Below are 19152 nucleotides of genomic sequence, written 5' to 3' on the forward strand. Positions count from 1 at the left end.
GTATGATGGAATTAGAGTGGATCTCTCCCCAAACATGTTCTTGTTTCTCCTTTGTGTAAGCGAGTTATTCTGAATTCATCGATGGCATGACCTTATGTCTAAGTAAGGGTTCCTTTCCTAAATGGATCCATGCCTTACCCAGCCTTGGTTTTGTTGCTGAAAGGAAAGCCACACTCTCCTCATTGCACAGGCCTGCAACACGAGTTGCCTGAGATGAAGTGCAGTAAATAAAGCAGAAAGAACGCAACTGCTGAGTCATACAGTTATGGTGGAGAATCTCTGTAATGGCGTTTCAAGGTCTGTGTGACGGTGAAGCCAGGAAGCCTCTTTGAACCCTGTGTCCCCAGCTCCCCCCACCCCCAAAAAATTCATATGTTGAAGTCCTAACGCCCAGAAGCTCAGAATGTGACTTTTGAAAACAGGGTTGTTGCAGGTGGAATTAGTGAAGACGAGGTCATTTGTTTGAGCCTTGATCTAATATGACTGACATCCTTATATAAAAAGGAAACTTGGACTTAGAGACAGACACTCACAGAGGAAAGATGATGTAAACACACAGGGGAAAAATGCTGTCTACAAGCCAAGGAAAAGGGCTGGAACAGATTCTTCCCACATGGTCCTCAGAGAGAAACAAGCCTGTTGACACCTTGAATTCAGACTTCTAGCCTCCGGATCTGTGAGACAATGCATTTCTGTTTAAGACACGCTGTTTGTGGTACTTGGTTATGGCAGCTGTAGCAAACCAACATCCTGGTTTCCTCAAATGGCAAATCCTTACTATAAAGGATTCAGTGCCATTATAAAGATTAAAAATCACATGGTAGATACACAAAAGAGGACAAGCAATATTCTTTATCATAGGGGGTATAATATTTGAAGCATTTTATTTCATTTCCTTGAATCATGCGTCTTTCCCCATTCGGTGAGCCAAGGAGCAGGTGCATCACCCATCAGAAGTTTAGTACCTCATAAAATCACCCAGAACTTGGATGACATCTCAGATTGTTGCCACACGGTTAAAGCGGGAATCTAAATAGAATGCAGATTTATCTACAGAAGAAGAAAGACAGTTCCATTTCTTGCACACTCAGGGTCTAGATGGAGACATACCTGCCACATACGGGATAGCTTGTCCAAGATGTCTAAGGATCCTTGTGAAGTGTGTCTTTACACTGCGGGCTGATTAAAAAGCCTAGAAGAAAATAAGAGCTAAGTTATTTAGAAGCAGATTCATGCATGGCATGTGGAGTCATGTGGAGTCAAGGTTGACTCTTTCAAACATTAGTTACTTGGGGAAATCCAGTGAATTGTGATAAGCTGAGCATCATAAAATAGAGAGCATGTTAGGTACTACAGAACCCTTAAATTCCACCCAGACAGATTCAGAGCCATCAGCAGAAGGAAAGAAAAGGGACCGAACCAGTTTTTGACATCAAATGCTCCAAATCCCATAACACATAGAAACAAGGAGGCGCAGTAGGAAATGTATGGTTCCGATAAGAACTGGGAATTTTTAAAAATACCAAATTTGTTTCTAATGAGAGAAGAAAAATAAATCCAGGTAGGAGAAGAGACTGTGACGGGGGTGCTACTTTAAACAGACTGTTCAAGGACAAACTTCTCTGATAAGGTAACATTTAAGCAGAGGCCAGGATGCAGAGAGTAAGCCAGAGGGAGGAGCTTTCCAGGCAGAGGGAGCAGCAAGCACAGTAATCTCCCTCATTCGACATTTTACTTTCCGTGGTTTCAGTTACCTGGGGGTCACCGTGGTGTGAAAATATTAAATGAGAAATTTCAGAAACAAACAATTCATAAGTTTGAAATTGCATGTTGTTCTGAGTACCTCACTTCATCTCATTATGTATAGTTAACATCTCATGTCATCACAAAAAGGGTGAGTACAGTACAATACCATATCTTGAGAGTGACATTCATAGAACTTTTCTTACACTGTATCACAACTGTTCTATTTCTTTTCTTACACTGTATCATAACTGTTCTAATCTCTTACCATGCCTAATTTATAAATTAAAGTTTATCATAGGTACATATGTGTAAAAAAAAATAGCATATATAGGGTTTGCTACTATCCACAGTTTCAGGCAGCCATTGGGCATCTTGGAACATGTGCCCTGCAGATAAGGCAGGGTTACTGTATCAAGGTCATGTGGTAAGAGCTTGTTAGACATGTCCAGGAACAGCAAAAAGGTCTCTGTGGCTGCATGCAGCATGACGTGAGAGACAGAGAAGCAGGAAATGAATGAGGTTGGAAAGGGCCAAGGGGAGGCTTTGAATTTTAACCTAAAATCCAGAGAGTTGTCTTTTTAAGTAAGACTTTTTGTCTGAGGTAATTGTAGATTTACATGCATTTATAAGAAATAATACAGAGAGACCCTGTGCATTCTTTACTCAAAGGTAACATCTTGCAAAGCTATAGTAAAATATCAAAATCAAGACCATTACATCAATAGAGTCAACATACAGAACACTTTCGTCACCATAAGAATCCCTCACGTCGCCTTATTATAGCCACACCCATTCCCCTCCCACCCTACTTTTTCCTTAAAACCTGCAAACCATTCATCTATTCACGATTTCTCTATTTTTCATTTCAAGTATATAAATGAAATCATAAACTCAATGTAAGTATCTAGAGATTCATCCAGGTTGGTGTGTCTATCAATAGTTCATTCATTTTTCTTGTTGAGTAGTGTTCTATGGCATGAATCGTTTAACCATTCACTCATAGAAGGACACTGCATCATTTCCAGTTTGGGGTTATTATAATAAAGCTGCTATAAACATTTGTATACAGGTTTTTGTGTGAGCATAAGTTTTTCTTTCTCTGGGATAAATGCCCAGGAGTGCACTTGCTGGATTGTATGGTAGATGTATGTTAAGTTTTCTTTAAAAACCTGCCAAACTGTTTTGCAGAATAGCTGTACCATTTTACATCCTCACCAGCAATGCATGAGTGAGCCAGTTTCTATGCATCCTTGCCAGTTTGTTGATGTCATTATATTTTTTCAGCCATTCGGTTTTTTCTGTAACAATTAATGATTATGCATGTCTTCTCAGATACTTGTTATCTATATATATATCTTCTCCCAGAAATGTTTCTTCATGCGTTTGTCCATGCTCTAATTGAATTGTTTATTTTTTACTATAGTTTTGAAAGTTTATATTCTTAATACTAGTCTTTTGTCAGATATATAGTTTGCAGATATTTTCTCCCAGTCTTTATCTTGTCTTTTCATCCTCCCAATTTTTTTTAATTTTTAATAAGGTTTTTAATTTTGATAAAGTCCAATTTATCAATTTTTTTCCTTTTATGGATCATACTTTTGGTGTAATATCTAAAAATGCTCTGCCTAACCCAAGATACTGAAATTTTCTACTTTTTCCATAAAAGTTTTATAGCTTTAAGTTTTTCATGTAACTTCATGATATAGTTTGAGTTAAATTTTGTAAAAGTAAGACTTAGGTCAAGCTTCAATTTGCCTATGGATATCTGTTTGCTCCAACGCCATTTGAAACCATTTGCACCTTTGTCAGAATCAGTTGTATATATTTGTGTGGGTCAATTTCTAGGTTCTCTATGCTATCCCATTGCAATCTCTCTGCCAATATTACATGGTCTTGATTAATGAAGCTGTATAATAAATCTTGAAATTGGGTAAATTAATTCCTCCTACTTTATTCGACTATTTAGATTCCTTTCCCTTTCTAAATAAATTTTAGAATAATCTTGCCAATATCTACAAAAAGTCTTGCTGGAATTTTGATAGAAGTTGTGTGAAACCTGTATATCAGATTGGGGAGAAGTGACATCTTTGCTATGGTGAGTCTCCCAGTCCATGAATATGATATATTTATCTATTTAGGTCTTCCAGCAGTATTACATGGGTTTTGGTATACAAGTTCTATAAATGTTTTATTAGATTTATACCTAAGTATTTAAATTTTTTAGTGATTGTAAATGGTATCATATATATTTTTTATTTTGATGTCCTATTGTTTATTGCTATTCTATAGGAATATAATTAATTTTTGTATGTTTAGTTTATATCCTACTAGTTCTCTGAACTCACAAGTATGGGGAGTGGTTTTTTTGTTTGTTTTTGGGTTGTTGTTTTTTTTGCTTTTTTAAGTTCCTTGGGATTTTCTATATAAAGAATCATGTCACTTACAAATAGGAACAGTTTGATTTCTTCTTTTCTTATCTCTATGCTTTTAATTAATTTTTCTTATCTTTTGCACTGGCTGGAAATTTTAGCACTGTATTGAATAAAAGCATAGAGTGCAGACATTCTTGACCTTGTTCTTCATCTGAGAGGAAAGAATTCAGGCTTTCGTCATTAAAAGTAATGTCAGTTGTAGATTTTTATTTTTTATAGATGCTCTATGTCACTCTGAGGAAGTGCTCTGTTCCTACTTCTTGTGAGGGTTTTTTATCATGACTAGGTGTTGATTTCTTCTTTTTTTTGCATTAATTGATAGGATCATGTGCTGTTTCTTTTTTAGCCCATTAACCCTGGCGAATCATACTGACAGTTTTTCAAGTTGAACCAGCCTTGCATCCTGGAATAACTACTAATTTGTCAAGCTTTATTTTTTTTTATATATATTGCTAAATTCTATTTGCTACTATTTTATGAAGTATTTGTGTATCTGCATTCATGAGGGATATTGTTCTCTAGTTTTCATTTCTTTTATACTGTCTTTGTCTGATTTGGGTATCTGGGTAGTACTACTTACATGAAATAAATGGTTTGTTGGAATAGACTGCATAGAATTAATGTTACTTCTTTCAATGCTAGTTAGAATTCTCTAGTAGAACCTCTGGGACCAGGTGTTGTTTTTTTGGAAGTTTTAAAATTACACATTCAATTTCCTTCTTAGTTATAGGGCTATTCAAATTATCTATTTAATACTGCATGAGTTGTGAAATTGTGTTTTTTGAGGAATTGGTCCATTTAATCTAAGTTTTCAAATTTATGTGTGTAGAATTGTTTGTAGTATTAGCATATTACCCTTTTGATGTCTGCAGGGTCTGTAGAGATAAACCCTTTCTCATTCCTAATATTAGTAAATTGTGTCGTTTCTCTTTTTTCTTTGTTACTCATGTTAGAGGTTTGTCAATTTTCTCAATCTTTTCAAATAACCAGGTTTTAAAAATTGATTGTTTTTCAATTTTATTGACTTTTTTCCTTAGCATCATTTCCTTCCTTCTGCTTGCTTTGGTTATATTTAGCTCTTCTTATTCTAGGTTCTTGAAGTGGGAGCGCGGATTATTAATTTGAGACTTTTTCTAATATATACATTTAAAGTATAAACTTCCCTTTCAGCAGTTCTTACCTGTGACCCACAAATTTGGATGTTACATTTTTATTTTCATTCAGTGCAATGTATTTTTATGTCCCTTGACACATCCTTTGTGACCTATAAGTTATTTATAGTGTATGCTGCTTACTTTCCAAGTGCTAAGAGATTTTTCTGCTTTATTTCTGTTATTGATTTCTAATTTGATTCCATGGTGGTCAAAGAATACCTTCCATATGATTTTAATTCTTTTAAATTTCTTGAGCTGTGTTTCCTGGCCCAGGAGAGGGTCAATATTGTATATGTTCCATGATCACACGAAAAGAATGTGTGTTCTGCAGCTGTTGGGTAAAGTGTCAATTATAGTCTGTTGGTTACAGATGTTGTTGAGTTTTCTATATCCTTGCTGATTTTGCATCTAGTTTTCTAGGGATTGATAAATAGGGTTGTTGAAATCTTCAACTATATTTGTGAATTTGTGTATTTCTTTTTTTGAATTTGTCATTTTTTGCTTCATGTATTTTGCAGCTCAGTAATTTAGTGCATATATATTTAGGATTGCCACATCTTGTTGATGGAGCAATTCCTTTATCATTACATAAAATTCTTCTCTGTCACTGGAATTTTCTTTGCTCCAAAGCCTATTTTCTTTTTATTAATGTTTTCATAATATATCTTTATTCATTCTTTTACTTTCATCCTGCCTGTATCATTATAATTGAAGACTTTTCTTATACTCTCTGACAATATGTCTCTTAATTGTTGTATTTAGACTCCTTACATTTAATGTAATTAATGGTATGTTAGGGCTTCATTTTGCAATTCTTTTCTATTTTTTAATTCTCTGTTTTCTTTTTCCTACCTTCATTCAAATTTTTTTGTAATTCAATTTTGATCTGCCTACAGTGTTTTTGAGTGTCTCTTCATATAGCTTTTAGTGGTTGCTTTAGGTATGACATTATATATACATAGTTTATCATAGTCTGATGGTGTCATTGTTTTACCAGTTTGAGTGAAGTGTGTCATAAATCATGTCCTATCCTATTGAATATTTTTGCAAATTGGTGAGTTAGTAAATCAAAAATCTAAACATCAGAATAAATGTAGCTATGTGAGATATTCTTCCTGCTTCCCCCCGACCCCAAACTCTCCTGTTTTCCCCCATCTAGAACTACACATGCAGGCATACTTACACTAAAAAGAAAACAGAAATTAATTGAGATTAGTTTGGGGGGGAACCTTACTGATTTGAAAAACCAAGATTTCTGTCATTTGATGCATACTATTTTGGATAGACACTTTAAAGATAACGTCTAAGAATGTGTTTTCTAGTGCATTAAAGTAAACAGAAATCTGAAAGGTCTTTGAAGTATGAACAAAATTTTCCATTTATTTTATTTATCAAGATTATGGACCATCAGTTACTCAAAGTCTGTTAAAATTATAAATGGGCTTAATCACCTAGGCTATTGTACACCTTTTACAGAAAATACATTATAGAGAGATGAAGCTAACTTGTACCAGGTCACGGGCAAGTAACAGAGTTGAGCCTAGAACTGAGGTCTGATGTTACTAAACAATGAAGAATAAAAATATTCATTTTTTAAAATCTAAAGTGTGTCAACAATCAGCTTGAGGATGCAGTTATGCGTCATTCCCGTAAGGAAGGCAAATTAAGAACATGGCAGATACAATGTCATCAGTCATCTACAGCAGAATTTCACCAGAACACTAGAGTTTAAACTTAGCCATTTGCCAAAAGTATCAATTGATATCAAATTAATGGCCCAACCATTGATGTCGTTATAGACACCAGCCCAAAAGAGTTTCCAAAAATGAAACTGTAAGAGTTAGCATGTTCGTTTCCCTTGTGTATCAGTGAGTTTTTTCCCCATCTATTCAGGTTACTACAGACGGGCAAATTTGAAGGACACTGTCATATTTTCCACATTATGCAGTTTTTTCTCACTTTAGATGTAAAAACATTTGAGTGTGTCCAAATGTGACTGTCCTCAATTCCCAAAATATTTTTTGTACTCCCTGATTCATTTTATGAAGGATCAAATGTCTAGCTCTTAGCTCTAAGTGACAGACTTCCCCTTTTAGTCATGAATCCTCTATGATCCAAACTGTAGAAAAAGTTCTTGTTCTCTATCTCCCATTTATATTCACAGTCAGATACTATAATTAAATAATAGAGTTTCATTTACTTGGGCTCAACTCCATTATTATTTTTTCTTATTTTTACTCATCTCTTTTCTCTGATATGTATCCCAGTATTATTATTATCCTTGAGCATACAAATACACAGATCTGTGAATCTATAATGAGATCTTCCTATTTTATTTAGAATAGATTTTGCTTCCATTAAATGTCTAAATTGCCTCCACTTTGATGCTTTAGAAATTTGCACAAATACCAATCCTACAGAAAAGAAATCGTCCTTTCACAGTTGACCTTCTAGCCAAGTACACGTATTATATTTACTCCAGGGAAAACTTGGTTCACAGGCTAACTTGGGTTACTTGACCCAATGCCAGCAGAGGGTGAATGTGCTAAAGCCCTGCACCAAAGTGAGAATTCAAATGCCCTTCCCTTCCATCCCAGTGGGCTGGCCAAATGACAGAGCTCCATTCAGCATCATGTACAGAGACAGCTATCTGCCTTCCTCTCAACCAGTGGTGCCGTGTGTGACGGGCAGCTGGGCAAGAAGGAGTGAGGTGTTAAGCCCTCCAACAGGGAAGTATCTGACTTGGAAATAAAAACTAAGCTATACAGCTGCCGGCAGGCCCAACTCTTTAACCAGACAGAGCTTCCACATTCCTCGACTATTTTTTCTTTAAAAGGAGAGGAAGGTTGCACAATTTGTATTCACACATCCCATGCCGTACTCTCACCACACGCCAATGAAACTCCCTTGTCGACAGAACGTTTACCCTTGCCTTTCTCTCTTTTGCAGGATTTCTACTCCAAATCCCCAGCACACTTAGAGCAGTGATCTCAAAGGCATTTCTAGAGCTAATGCAAATTATATTTCTTTGTTTGCCTCTTAAAGATAGGATGGGAAAAAAAGTGTAAAAGCCCCAAAGTGGCAGCTAAAATCAAAACAGCTGATGAAAGCTTATGACATTTGTTTCACTAGTTTGCCCCCTGATAATTTAGAAAAGCCTTTGTGGTTTATAACATTAAAAAGTAAAATAGATATGCCCCTATGCTGATGTACATGGACAGAAGGTTAAATTATACTTTACCAGTTAAAAATCAGTGGGTGACTAGACCAAATACCTTCAATATAGACTATGAACTGTCATTAGTAGGACAATAATCTACAAATCTAGTTTTCATTGTTTATAGGCCACATTTCAACCAAAAAGGCCTTATTCCCCTTTCCAGCCACAGTATCATCCTGGGTTAAATGTAAACTATAAGATAACTGATATCTACTCTGGAAAAGATAGCATATAATATTTTAATGCTTTTTATAACACAAAGCCATTATTGCTGATTAAAAGCAAAAATCCTAAGAATACACCAAATTCTATATTCTAAAAGAAAAAAAAATGATCGTGATCCCAAATTAACCCCTCAATTGATATATTAAAGACTAAACGGATAAAGATGGTAAGAACTACATACCAATCCGTGGATTAAGCTGGTAAATTTTGTTTCATCCTACAGCTCTTACTCCAAGCTGAACGTGCAGAGTAAAACAGTATTCAGGCCACCTCTATGAATAAGATGAAATTGCTGGTCCTCATATTAATGTCACAGACAGTTCAACCCATCTCTGAGTACTGAGGCAAATTAAATAAATATATTGTTGAGCAATATCTGCAACGTACTTTGTTAGATGATGTGGAGAAAACAAAGTCATTAAAACTTATTAATAAAGAAGCTGTGATCTAACTACTTCAAAGTTGGAAAAGTCATTAGCAGAGAAAGAAAGAAAATGAGGAATGCATTCCAGAATGTTAGGAAAGGGAGGGTTGCCACAAAACATATGTTTGTGTGTTAATATAGAAAATAATTACATAGCACCTAAACGACAATAGTGGCAAAAAGTATATAAAACTCATCTTAGACATCTGAAATCCGTGGGTCAGAAAGAGAGGCATGGGAAAACTTAGAGCTGCAGTGAGATGGTGGGTGGTCTGTCCGAGGCAGCAAGAGGGCAGGAAGAACCTGAAGAGCAGGGTCCGTGTGGGCAGGCCTAAGCAAGAGCAGGGCAGGCCCTGGATTTTGGAAGGAGCCAGAGATAACAGGACACACACACTTTCATCTCAGGAGCTCTAAGAATCATGGCTGCAGCATCCACAGCTCTGTCTGTCCTGTTTTTCCTCCTCAGGGCAGGCCAAGTGACAGCTCTTGGACTAGCCCACGTAAAATATTCACGAAGCTCCACCTTGTACCCAGTCACCTCTGCAGGCAATGGAGGGAGATTTCAGGGACCAACGTGTTTCTCCTCTGCAAATATCTCTGCACTGACAACATCTGAAATTTCTTTGTCAGATGTGGTGTCTATGGAGCCACAAAATGCTATGAAAGCATTCAAATGCAAAGCCCTGAATAAAGAAACACAGCGACTAAAACACAGCCTTAGGAAAGCAAATTCAGTCACTCAACTAGAATGTAATAATTTCAGATAAGTGTTCATTTCCTGATTTGGGAGGGAGGGAGGGAGGGAGGGAGGGAGGGAGGGAGGGGGGGAGAGAGAGAGAGAGAGAGAGAGAGAGAGAGAGAGAGAGAGAGAGAGAGAGAGATTATATAAGGGCATACAGGCACTGAGTATCTGAAAAGGGCAACTACTGAAGATACATAAATAAGATCCATGTAGTAGAGGCTATTTTTATTTTGAGCACCAATAGTCAAATATATTTTAATTAAAAAATACTACAATTATAGCAAAGTGGTTACTAGCATAAACTCTGGATTTTATGCTAGGTTGAATCTTTCTATCTGGGTGATCTTGGGCAAGTTACTTAATCTCTAAACCCAGGTCTTATCTATAAATTGAAAATAATACTTACCAGAGTAATTGTTATTCAGCATTCCATTGAAAAACCATGCTGCCCCTATTCTCAGACTTCATGGTTCAAATAGTGTTGGCCCACACCTGCTCTTGCACTTTAGGGATGACTGCTTGGGCCTGAGTAATCTTTGACCAGTTCTGGGAAGCTATGTGGGGATCCCCATTACCCCAACAACTGCTGGAAAGATCTCCTGTCCTCTCTTCCTCTCCCTTCCCCTCTCCTCCCCTCCCCTCCCACACATCTATCTCTCTGTGACTGAGGTTACTGAGGACCATTCAAACGTAAAAAAGTCAACTAAGAAGAAAGCAAAACTAAGACCTGGGACAACAGAGTAAGAGATGGATGCTTGAAAATACCCTGTGATCTTAAAGGTTATTTTCTGTTAGAATAGCACTGTATTACCTTTCTCGCTTCAACTATTTTGAGATAGGTTTTTGTAAACTACTATATGGAGAATTTTTTATGTGCATATGATGAAGAAATGAGATAATGCCCGTAAAGCATTTGTTACTGTGTTGGGCATACAGCAAATGCTTAATAAACATGAGCTATTTTTATGTCCAGAATGAGAGATTCTTTAAGCTTGCCTTTCCAAGATGACTACATGAAAAAAAGAATTCTTCATGTGACTCATTATGATATCGAGGATTGATATTTTCAAGAAGGTCATAATCAATAATAGAAGATGTTAATAATAGCACAAAGACATAGACTAGAAGGTCTCAAAAGGCAGCAAATGACCAAATGAACTGAATAAAAAAATTATACATAAAGTCATCAGAGGAAAGAGAGAAAAGACGCTTGGGGCTGGGCTGGTCACCAAAAGACTTCATAGATATAATATTTGAGCTGGATTTTGAAGAACAGGAAAGATCTGGAAAATTGCAGGGAAAAGCAGAGAATTTTCTATGCATGGGTCTTGAAAACTATGAGTGGTAGTGCTAGAGCCCAGGACACTGTTTGACCTATAACAGAGGGTTTGCAAGGAGAAGCCATGGAAGGATGGCTGGAATAAATAGCTCAATGTGGATGACAGCTCTCAAAGGCAAGTTTAATGACATTTCACAGAAGTTGGTTTTCACTGAGCTCATCTAGAGATACAAAGGGATGACATTAGGTTGCTCATGCGATTCGCACCTGGCGAAACTTTGAAAATAATAAAAAATCAGAGAAATCATTTGAAAAATTTTTATAACCAAATCACACATCTTCAAATACACTATATTATGTTGTTTTCTTTTCCTTTTTTTTATTCCAGTTGTAATTGTTCATTATTTTACTCATATTCTAAAGCCAAACAAATGAATATACATATACAGATAAGCCTTAAGGCATAATGTAGTAGATACTGTGGTTTTCTCCTAAATATCCCTTCCTCAGCATGTAAGAGCTGTGTAGTTTGCACCCAACCTCTGGGGCAGGTCCTGCTAAATTTAAGGCAACCGCGGTAATCCTATCTTTCCTGCCAGTGATTGGTTGGTGAAGCCAAGCCTACACCAATCTATAAAGAGCATTCCCCTAGAAACATAGTTTGGATCCAGAAATGGGCATATGACACTAAGTGAGCCAATAAAACATGAGTGAACTTTGTTTCTGGGAAAACACTTCCTCATTGTTAAGGGAGAGCCTCCAAAAGAGATGGTCTCTTTCTCAAACTCTGTGGTTGTCCTACCTGGAAATGCAGATGCAATCTGCTTTCAAACTTAAGAATAAAGCTGACTTACAGAGTGTGGAGGGCAGAGCTCAGGGAATTACAGAGATAAGATGCTGTAACCACTAGACAAAGCCAACCCAACAATCTGTCCTATCTCTAATGTCTGGCTAGTTGATATATTACCTCTCTTTATGGTTAAATTTGGTTGGACTTTTTTTCAAAAACAACCCTAATTTCTTTTAAGGTATTCTAATGAGCCAGGACAATTGTGTATCATTTGCAAATGGCTGTGATCCAATAATATATCTAATTTCATAGCTCTCCGATTAGTTTTAGAGACTCCAGAAGAGTCCAAAAGGTAGGAATCTGGACAGGTAAACAGCTGGAATGGAAGATCCATATGAATCTGAAAGCACCAGTCCAGGTAGTCCATTTCAGATAAGTAAAGAAACACCATCCTCTGAAAAGATGAAGTAGTCAGTTACCACAGTCATTCAAATGGGTCCAGGAATTACTGTTAAATGAGGACATACCAAAATTATACCTAACCGAGGTTCTAATGAACACAAAAACTTTAGACACCACAACTCCACCCTTCCTCTTTCCTCCTACATAGCTGCTAAGAGTAGGGGCATTTTATTCCCTGGTCGTATTAGCTTAAAGAGTTCCTTATAGATGAGGCCTAGCCTGCAAAGGGTTTTCTGAACAAGCAAATATTATATACTCTGTAACTTTCTGTGTTTCTTTGCCAAACAATGCTTTGGGGTGTAATCTCTAGGAGTGCAATTAACCATTTAAGCCAACTATGATATGGGCTATATTAATTTAGTAAAATGATGATAATTGTGTTAGTGTTTACTCCCTTATTTTTAAAAACATAATTTTTAAATGTTTAACTACAGAAATGTATGAGTAATACAATGTATATGACAACTTCTGAGGAAATTACTGCAGCAGATGGCTATTGGCAAATGGTGATCAAGATAAAGCAGTTATGCTAAAAAATGAAAGCAGAACTCTAGGCATAAGAAGCTATGGAGATAGTAACATGTCGCAGATTTTATCACCACTAGTCAAAAGAGAGTCAATTACAAATATAAATTGTGAAAGAAGACTTTGCACATACTATTAAGCCAAAAAAAAACACACTAATATCAGAAATATTTTAAATGTATACATTATTGTTGATAGCTAGAAGATGACACTCTTCTATGGCTGAAATGTGGTTCTCTGAAAACTTAAGTAAAACTTCTGATAGACCTCACATACCCTAGGACAATTGTAAATGCCTCTGAATTACATAAAATTTGATAGCTCAAAAGTAACACCTGAGTATTGGAGGTGAAAATTCTAAGCACAGAAAACAACACTGTCTATTTAGGCCTTCAAGTGCTGACCAAGCCTATAGCAATGAACATGCCTAATGTTCAGAAAACAAGGCTTCTTGGATAAGTGGATGGTGGCAGGATATGTGCAAAATGCATCCAGAACATCCTGACACACCAGATGCCAGGGAGGCTATCAAAGATGGCTAAGTCCACTGGAGCCAATGTGAAGAGGTTTCCATTGGGCAAAGATGAGACAATTTGAGCTTACACTGGATAAGAATTGCAATAGATCAAACTCATCAAGTATGCTTAAATTCATGAGTTCATGATGACATTTAAAAGAAATTACTTGGTTACCTTCTGGTGAGGATAGCAAGCTGTTCCACCTAAGTGGTAAAATAATCCCTCTTCTCCAGGTCAAACACACCCCTGTTCTCCTCTTGTTTGCTACCCCAAAATTTGTTGCTGGCTAAATACCTATTAGCTCCAAATATTCTGCTTTGTTTAAAAATTTTAGATTATGGGACATTCCTTACACTAAAAGTGTGCTCTCTTTTCATTGTAGATCCTATCAGAATGTATCAAGGAATGTACTGATTCTAATGTTTCCCTTCTTTTGCAACTTGAATAACCTCCTTTCCAACCTGAGGAGCTGTTAGCTGCATTTAATGTCACCAACCCTTATCAAACCTGGACAAAGGGCATTTTTCTGTGATGTTTATCATTATTGCAGGTTGGTCACAGCTACCATTTGAAAGCTCACTATAATCCCATCTGTAAAGATTGACTGCACAGTGACCTTAGTCAAGGTGAAACTTGTTCCATAAAACCCAAGAGTAGGTCCATGGAAGCCTAGATAAATGGGTACGTCAATGAATAAAAGGAAAATGCTTATTGTTTTTAATGAAAAGCATTCATTACACTCATTGCTACATTCTCACTACACATCATGAGGGGTGTTTCATATTTCAAAGGTATTCTCAATAAGAAGAATAAGCCAATACTGGATATAATCAATATTACACATATTAATTAATGTCAAGTTCTCCTCTATATTTTCCATCCCAATGAAATTAGGAGTGACCATATGATTAGTCTTAGGAAAGAAATATGAGAAGTGATGTTTGTCACTTCTGCAAAAAAGCATTTAATTGCTAATGCTCAACTGTCCAGCCCTCTCTTCCTGGTCTGGGAGGCAGATATATATGAAGGTACCATGAAATCAAAGTCTGGAAAGCTAAACCAGCATATGGCAGATAGCTGACCTGCTGAATCACCTAAAGTTGCAACAGTTTATAAATGAGATTTCACGGTTGTTCATAAAAGCAGCATTATGTATTCTAACCCAAATGATGTACTAAAATTTCACATTTTTCCAAAATATACTTTCCACCGTGATCTAATAAAAACTGCCCACATATACTGATGTATTGAAGCCACCCAATTAGTTGGATTATAGAAATATAAAGATTTTGAATTAATATTTTCAGGATTAGGAATTGTTTGAAAATGTTAACTATATTTGATAAATCAGGCCTGGTAACAACAAAACAATAAATCTGTATATATGTAAATAGAAATGTATTCTCAGATTTCTCTACTGAACAGAGACTGGAATGAATATAACATGTGGGAGCTACTCTGAGCCTAGTTCCTCTGCCTTAGGAACTATGGGAGGACATAAGGTAAAAAGCAGTTGCTGATGACATTTGTCAAGTCTCTTAAATCTCATCTGATTCTGAAATACACTGGTAAGGCTTATATTTTCTTGCTCTCTTAATCCTTGGAACCAAAAGCACTCGGTAAATGAAATTTGTCTTTCATGACTTCCTCAAATGTACTCTCTCTGATTAATCTAGTATACGGTATCAAAGAGTTTTGAAACTAAAAAGTCTATTGTGAGATTTCAGTAAGACTCAATCCAAGACTTTTTTTTTTTAATGCTTTCTTTATTACGTAGCAATATTAGAGAACTTTTAAAGTGGAACTCTGCATCTTTCCTTATACAGAAAGCATTTCATATAGCAAGCAGTATGTAAAAATCATCCAACATTCCCAGGAAATATAATTACCTTTTAACCAAAGCCTCAGGAATCAACAGTTTGAAATACCATTCCCTGCTGAACCCACAGGTACCATGTTTCCCCGAAAATAAGACCTAAACGGAAAATAAGCCCTAGCATGATTTTTCAGAATGACATCCCCTGAACAGAAGCCCTAATCCATCTTTTGGAGCAAAAATTAACATAAGACCCGGTCTTATTTTCGGTGAAGCACGGTATTTCCTAGGTCATGAACGAAAATGGCAGTTGTCCCAAATATTTCTATTCATTTGATGGAGCTTAAATGGACATGGTGGTGACAGCAATGTATGAACTATTGATTTGAGTATGACAGAGGACTAATGAAATATCTTACTCAGCCACAAAGGTGTCCTAGGAGGTCTGCCAGCCCAAAATGACCTGGTAGCTTTTGAGATGCATAGGTAACATCTGAAACCACACAATAATGATAGAGCTGCATGGAAAATGGAGATAAGAGCTCTAGCATGCATCTTTGGCAGAAAAATTCACATTTCTTGTTTTTATATATATATTAAAAAAACAGTGGGCAATAATTATACAGTTTAATTATTCCTCTGGGTTCCACAAAGAGCTAAAAACATATAAAATCACCAGCTACCAACCTGCTACCTGTGGCAGCTGAAAAATATTATAGTGGAATTTTAGGGTAAATAGTGAAGTGAGCATGTCCAAATTGTGTAGAAAAGGATCTTCAGTCTAAGGAGAATTGACAGCATAGCTTTAAGAACAGATAAAGAATTGCCTCAAGGATCTGTCTTGCTTCCTTACTTTTTAAAAGTAATATCTTCATTTGCATAGTAATAACCCAATTATTAGAAGATTAGGTGACAGGAATCTCATTATTGCTATTTCCACAAAACAGTCAATATTCTATTCAATATCTTTTAATGTTATGTACCTTAAAACATAATTATTTCAATACACTCTCATTCATTTTTAATGTAATTTTATTTTTAAAAAAACCTTACCATAATTGTTGGTTTGTTGGACTATATTATCATTTAAATAAGCACTCTTCCCCTCAGGCGGCTATGAGAACAAGCTGAAGCAGCCAATAACTTGTGGGCGTTTCTGCCTCCCCAGCCCCCCAAGAGTAGGTCCACCTAAAGACCAAAAGCACAAACACTGCTACTGAAAATCTGTTGTAACAAACTCCACACTCTTCCTAACTCTGTTTCTCCTTCTCTTTCACTTCACGCTCCACAAAAGATGCTTCCATAATGAATTTTGGTCTAAGGCACTTAAAGAGTGTTAAATACATTCTGCTAATTTTCAAATTGCGTAACCTGGGCTCTTTTCTTTGTGTCCCCCCGCCCCCTCTCCCTCCCCATCCTATTGTAGTACAAAAAAACAAACAAAGAAACCCCCCCAAAAAATAAAAATAAAAAATAAAAACCCACAGAGACAGCTGACATAGTACTAGGGAGACCATCTGCCTGCCATAGGTTTACCTGCCATAGGCTTTTACAGTTTCAATTACAAGATAATCAGTACAATAAGTGACTGGTTATCAGATTAACGGTGGAAACAAAGCAAGGAAAATAGAGGGGAGAGAGAGAGGACTGTCTACATTAAGAGACCACAGAGACATACATGCTATTACTTCAAAATGATATCAAAATTAATGTACAGTGAAAATTGCAGTTAGATTTTGTCAGGAGAAGACGTAATATCAAAGGGCTGTGGTTTGGAATCTGGAGTTAACACTCCTTGACTGGCCTTACTGACAACAGATTCTTCAGGATGTTAATCTCTCTGAACTTTGTGAATGAACAGTCATTATTCGTGAGTATAACAAATAATTTATAGAAAGAAGCACTGTGTTCCGTAGTCAACACCAACAAGATGCAAACTTCATCAATCATGAACGTGATTCAATTGTATTTTTTTACACATTCTGATGCACAGAATCTCAACTGGCATCAGATGCTCCTGAGAGCCCACCTAACTACCATCGCACCATTGCACACTCAGACCATCGAACCACACTCCACAATTCCCATTCTTGATCTTTGAATGAAATATCAAAGCTGGCCAAACACGTTTTTGCATGTTCAATGAATTTTAGGGGACACCAGCTCTGTATTTTGTTGTTGCTGTTTTTGTAACAATGGGAAAATCACCATTCTTTAAAATGAGTTTAGTAGCTATAGACAATTTCCCTGCCCTCCAAGCAGAAAATGTATAAGCAAATTTCTGATTTAGTAAGCCTTACTGGAATTAAGTTGTGTGGTTTATCCCTTTTCAATCACGGGGGTTGCGCCTCCATAACTACTCGTAGCACTAAGAACACGAATCTAACGTTTAGTATAAGCCCCGCCCCTGCCCCCTTAAGTGAAGAGTAAATTTACAGGGCACATTTTGAGTCAATATCACCAGTCTCAGTTTGTGGTTAAGGTAGAAAAAAATTCAGATCTCGAAACTCCCATTCCAGAGCTCTTTCTATTTCCTCTCCCACGTCATTTAAATTCCAAACTTGATGGGAAGAATGTCAATTACACTGCATTGATTGAGTGCAGTGACGTTTTTATCCCTAGGTGAGAAGCACCACCAAAAGATGGTCAACCAAAAACAAAACAAAACAACCCCCCCGCAAAAAAAAAAAAAACGAGCAATAAACCAAGTCATCATTATACACTAGGTATCAGAAAATGCCTTGTTTTGTATTAAATATCAAAACCCCCATTTACTGTGGAAAAGCTCAAGTCTGAGAGGTTTAGAAAATTGCTCAATATCACAGAATAACAAGCTCCAGACTCAGGATTCAAAACCAGGTCTATCTTAAAGAGAAAGCATATAAGTTGTTGGCATATAACAAAGATTTCATTTACAATTTACGTTGCTTTTGGCCCAGACTTTCACAGCCCTGAGTTTGCTGAACACTCCAAACACCATCCTACAATGCAGCGAGATCCTAATAGAACAAGGGTCACCCCAGACAACTGTCTCCAGTACACACGTGTTCTCATGTCACCTTATCTTTGGGCACGATAATCCCTTCTACTATAATGCCCTCACCTTCTTCTTTATCCCTCATTATTTATCTACTAAACTACTCATACTTAAAAATCCTGATCACTCATTACCTCTTCTGGGAAGCCTTGCCCTACTGTCCTACACCTTCCAGAAGAGTTCATCTTCCCTTCCTCTACTCTTTCTGAACATTTAAATTATATATTCAATTACTGAATGTAATTATTAGTTTACATGCCATCTCCCCTGAGGAGACCTCCTTGAGAGCTGGGTTTAATTCCTCTTTGTATCCACAGTATCTATTAGCAATATTCCTGAAACAGAGGTGTTGTTTTATAAATGTTCAACTTACTGAACTAAAGATATCTGTTAGCATTCACTTATAGCGATTGTCACATTCTATCTTGCAAGATAAATTTCTGCTTATGCCTTTTCTATACAAGAAATAGCTATTATCTTATTCCCCTCACCACACCAAGAAGAGTAACTGATACATAATAGGTGTTCCAGAAATGCTTGTAGATTTGAATTGTTTACAGGATTTTTAAAAAGGGGGGAGGAGGCAAATCACCAAAATCTTACAGAGCGCTTTAAACCAAGTTGAGGATAATAGCAAATTTCTCCCTTCTCGAGTCACCTTCAAAGCATGAGATTTTATCACATGAGAGTGTAGAATAAGTGCACTGTAGTTAAAAACTCAATGACTGAGCCCATGGCTAAAATGCTACTTTTAGTGAAGATTAATTGAATATAATCTTTTA

At 36.5% G+C, this 19152-nt stretch overlaps 1 protein-coding gene across 13 annotated transcripts in view; it reads right to left on the reverse strand.

Annotated features, from left to right (window-relative positions):
* SOX5 (SRY-box transcription factor 5) overlaps nucleotides 1-19152 on the reverse strand; it is a 946176-nt gene that overhangs the window by 809256 nt on the left and 117768 nt on the right. For all 13 annotated transcript variants that reach the window (XM_088798391.1, XM_088798399.1, XM_088798419.1 and 10 more), the window contains exon 2: nucleotides 1111-1192. The gene's annotated coding sequence lies outside the window, so the exon portion shown is untranslated. The remainder of the gene's footprint in view (nucleotides 1-1110; nucleotides 1193-19152) is intronic.

The sequence above is a fragment of the Rhinolophus sinicus genome, chromosome 1 (assembly GCF_057876585.1).
Source record: "Rhinolophus sinicus isolate RSI-liver-muscle chromosome 1, RSI-T2T, whole genome shotgun sequence".
Taxonomy (NCBI): domain Eukaryota; kingdom Metazoa; phylum Chordata; class Mammalia; order Chiroptera; family Rhinolophidae; genus Rhinolophus; species Rhinolophus sinicus.